We start from the raw sequence: 4956 nt of genomic DNA, 5'->3' as shown, positions 1-4956 counted from the left end.
AGAGTACTGATCAGCATGTGTGTATAAGGAAAATACCTAGGGTCAGGCCAATAACAATCCAAAGGTATTAGAGGGAATAGCATCCAGGACTCCTACAGGACCTGGAATAACATCTGTGCTCACCAAAACCAGAAAACTTCAAAATTCATGCAGGACTGGGTAGAATACTCAAAAGAACCTTGCCTCAGCAGTGAGGAATAATTATCCCTAGACTAAATGCTACTCTGTTCCCACCTGACGAATATTAAAAGCAAAATCCAAAAGGATCAAACTCTTCCTGCAAATAAATTGCATTCCAGAACAGAGTTCAGAACACTTATAAGAATACAACAATAACCAGGAATACAAAAACACCTAATGTGTGTGTAAGTGGAGTACCCAAAGGGATGCGAAAATACCCAAAAAGGTAAAAATCACAATGTCTGGCACCTAATCAAAGATTACCAAGCATGCAAAGGGGCAGGAAAATATGATCCATAATGAAGAGAAAAACTGATCAATTGAAACTGACCCAGAACTCACACAAATGTTAGAATTAGCAGACAATGACATTAAAACCATTATTATAGCTGTAGTCTATATATTTAAATTGTTAAGTGGCAGCATTTAAGATATTAAAAAGACCCAAATCAAACTTATAAAGATGAAAACCACAATCTGAAGTGAAAGATACACTGAGTGGGATTAATGGTAGATTAGACATTGCAGAAGAAAAAAATGAATGAACTTGAAGACATAGCAATAGAAACTACCCAAAATGAAACACAGAAAGAAAAACAAAAAGAATTTAAAGGGGGTATCAATGACCTGTGAGACAACTTTAAGCAGCCTAATATATGTGTAATTGGAGTGTCCAAAAGAACAGAGTGGGGTTAATCTGTAATTCTAAACCCAGCAAAAATAACTTTCAAAACAAAGACAGGGCTTCCCTGGTGGTGCAGTGGTTGAGAGTCTGCCTGCCAATGCAGGGGATGCGGGTTCGTGCCCTGGTCCGGGAAGATCCCACATGCCACGGAGCGGCTAGGCCCGTGAGCCATGGCCGCTGAGCCTGTGCGTGCATAGCCTGTGCTCCGCAACGGGAGAACCCACAACAGTGAGAGGCCCGCGTACCGCAAAAAAAAAAAGAAAAAATAAAGACTATTTCAGACATACAAGAGCTTAAAGATTTCATTAATAATAGTCTTTCATTATAAGAAATATTAAAAGAAGTCCTTTAGTCAGAAGAAAATGATACCAGATAGAAATATGGATTCAATGAATGAAAAGCACCAGAAATAGTAACTACACAGGGAAATATATGTGTTTTAACATTATTTAAACCACTTTTTAAAATAATTGATTATTTAAGCAAAAACAGTAACAATGTACATTGTGGGGTTTATTATATATATACATTGGATAAGTTAAATGTATGACAACAATAGGATAATGGCTGAGAGATGGGAAATGGAAGCGCACTCTTGTAAGAGTCTTACACTCTACGTAAGTGGTACTTTGAAAGTCGACTGTTATAAGTTAAAGATATATACTATAAGCCCTAAAATAATGACTAAAATAACAAAACTAAAAATTTTAGCTAACAAACAATAGAGATAAATTAGAATCATAAAAAAAATCCAAAAGAAGAAAGAAAAATATTAAAAAGGAAACAAAGAACTGGTGGGACAAATATAAAACAAATAACAAGATGACAGACTTAAGCTTAACAACATAAATAATCACATTAAATGTAAGCAACCCAAACACTCCAATCAATTAAAAGGCAGAGACTGTCAGATTGGATAAAAAAGCAAGAACCAACTAAAGGCTGTCTCAAAAAAGACACATTCAATATAAAGATGCAAAAAAGTTAAAAGTAAAAGGATATAAAAAATATGCCATGCTGAAACTAAAAAAAAGAAAGCTGGCGTAGCTGTATTAATATCAAAGCAGATTATCAGATCAAAAATAGTACCAGAGATAAAGTTCATTCCATAACAATAAAGGGGTCAATTCATACAGAGGACATAAAAATCTAAAATGTTTATGCACCTAATAACAGAGCTTCAAAATACATGATGCAAAAAGGTTTAGAACTGCAAGGAGAAACAGACAAATCCACAATTATAGTTGGAGATTTCAACATTCTTCTCTCAACATTTGCTAGAACAAGTAGAGAGAAAATCACTAAGGATAGAGAAGACTTGAACAACACTATAAACAACTTTGACCTAATTGACATTTACAGAAAACTCCACTCAGCAACATCAGATTGTGCATTAGTTTCAAGTACCCATGGAAATTTTTAAAGATGGAGTCATAAAACAGTCTGTATAAATTTAAAAGGATTCGAGTCATACAAAGAATGTTCTCTGACCACAATGGAATTAAATTAGAAATCAATAACAGAAAGATATGAGAAAAATCACCAAATACTTGGAAACTAAATAACACACTTTTAATAACCCATGAGTCAAAGAAGAAATCAAAAGGGAAATTATGAAGTATTTTGAACCAAATGAAAACACAACACAAAAGAAAAACACAAAATTAGTGGTATGCCACTATAACAGTACTTAGGAGGAACTTTATAGCATTAAATGCTGATACTAGAAAAGAAGAAAGGTCTCAGATCATTGACCTTCTACCTTAAGAAACTGAGGGGTAGGGCTTCCCTGGTGGTGCAGTGGTTGAGAGTCTGCCTGCTGATGCAGGGGACACGGGTTCGTGTCCCGGTCTGGGAAGATCCCACATGCCGTGGAGCGGCTGGGCCCGTGAGCCATGGCCACTGAGCCTGTGCATCCGGAGCCTGTGCTCCGCAACAGGAGAGGCCACAACAGTGAGAGGCCCGAGTACCGCAAAAAAAAAAAAAAAAAGAAAGAAACTGAGGGGTAGAGGGGGAAATGGGTGAAGAGAATCAAAAAGGACAAATTTCCAGCCATAAAATAAATAAGTCCTGGGGATGTAATGTACAGCATGGTGACTATAGTTAATAATACTGTGTTATGGGGTGACATTCAGCCAGCCAGTGGACTTTCTGTCCTAGAACCATGGCCCAGTTTGTCTGTAACTTCACAGAGTTTGCCCTGGCACTGGTCAACGCTGCTGTGACTTACTTGAAGCTCAAGTGGCCACATTTTGGCACTATGCCAAAGTTAAGCTGGTTTCTCCAATCCCTGCTGAGATCCCTACAGCTATTCAGAGCTTGAAAAAATTTGTCAGTGGTGCTCAAACCAGTAGCTTCAAACAGCTCACAGTTAAGGAAGCTCTACTGAATGGTTTGGTGGCCACTGAGGTGTGGATGTGGGTTTATGTTGGCAAGATCATACGAAGCCAATGAAGCGTGGCATCTTTGGCTATGATGTTTGAAGACCAATCTTTAACATGTGATTATATTTGCTTTACTATTTGGGTGTTCTTGGACCATGTATGAGCAGGCTGGTATTTGAATAAAATAAGACAGTGTGTCAAAAATCAGTGTTTTCTCTATCAAACACTACATGGAAGGTCACAACTTCTCTTGATATTAAGCTGGGTTGTCATTTGCTTTAATACATTAATACACCTCTAAATGCATGTCTTTGCTTAGCCTGCAATTGGATAGGATATATATGAATATACCAACCTGGTACATATATATATATGAGGATAACATTTTATTTTGAAGGCTTGAAATAAATGATATTTAAGCTTTATTTCTAGAAAAGTTGGGGGAAAGGCTTTGAGAAAGCGGGACCTTACTCCAGTAGGAGAATAATAATACCACATGCCAAACATGATGTAGTTAAGCACACAGTATAAAGAATACAATTTGGACTGTTTTTCTTTGCTAAAGTCAGAGAAAGACCCCTTTGACAACACCTGTGTCTGTAAATGTAGGGGTACTTTTTGTCAACTTGAATATAGCCTCCCCAAAAGAGAACAGCAAGGCGATATTCTGTGTATCTTTGTAACATCTTTAACACTAGGACAGAGTGAATGAGAGCAATGACCTATATTTTTAATCTAATTTTGATGTGTTATATTATTATGATGTCAGGTTTTTTTAAAGGACCTGTCTTTGCAAAAATAAAATATCCTATAGATGTTTAACAGGGTTATAATTTAGTAACATCCTGAAATAAATACAAGTGATTGGTATCAAAATAATAATAATAATAATAATAATAATAATACTGTGTTGCATATTTGAAAATAAGAGAGTAAATCTTAAAAGTCCTTATCACAAAAAAATTTGTAACTATATAAGGTGACAGATGTTAACTAGACTTATTGTGGCGATCTTTTTGGAATATATACAAAAATCTAATCATTATGCTGTACCCCTGAAACTAATATAATGTTATATGTCAATTATACCTCAATTTTTACAAAGAAATAGGGGGGAGCAAATTAAACCCAAAGTAAGCATTAGAAAGGAAGTAATAAAGATTAGAGCAGAAATCAACAAAAAAGAAAGCAAAAAAAAAAAAGAGAGAGAGAGAGAAAATCAATAAAGCCCAAAAGTGATTCTTTAAAGAAATTAATAAAGTTGATAAAATCTCTAGCTAGACTGATAAGGAAAAAAGAGAAAAGACACAAAATACCAATATCAGGAATGAGAGAAATGACATCACTACAGACTCTACCAATATTAAAAGGAATAAGGGAATATTATGAACAGTTTTCTGCAAATAAACTTGACAACTTAGATGAAATGGACAAATTCCTTGAAACACAAGCTACCAAAGCTCACTTGGAAAGAAACAGATAACCTGAAGAGCCCTATATCTGTTAAATAAATAGAATTTATGGTTAAAAACCCTCCAACAAAAAGACTACAGGATCAAATGATTTCAGTGGAGAATTCTAGCAAGTATTTAAGGAAGCCATAATGTCAATTCAACAAAAACTCTTCCAGAAAATTAAAGGAAAAAATACTTTCCAACTCATTCTAAGTGGTCAGCATTACTCTGATTGATAACAAAGCCAAAGACA

At 35.4% G+C, this 4956-nt stretch overlaps 1 pseudogene across 1 annotated transcript; it reads left to right on the top strand.

Annotated features, from left to right (window-relative positions):
* Positions 1–3029: 3029 nt before the first annotated feature.
* LOC309800539 (ATP synthase subunit g, mitochondrial-like) lies at positions 3030–3348 on the top strand (annotated as a pseudogene). The gene has a single exon. The product of its transcript is annotated as an ATP synthase subunit g, mitochondrial-like (transcript).
* Positions 3349–4956: the final 1608 nt, after the last annotated feature.

Source organism: Mesoplodon mirus (assembly GCF_964341445.2).
Source record: "Mesoplodon mirus genome assembly, chromosome: 3".
In the NCBI taxonomy this organism is placed as follows: domain Eukaryota; kingdom Metazoa; phylum Chordata; class Mammalia; order Artiodactyla; family Ziphiidae; genus Mesoplodon; species Mesoplodon mirus.
This window is presented reverse-complemented; position numbering and strand designations above follow the sequence as displayed.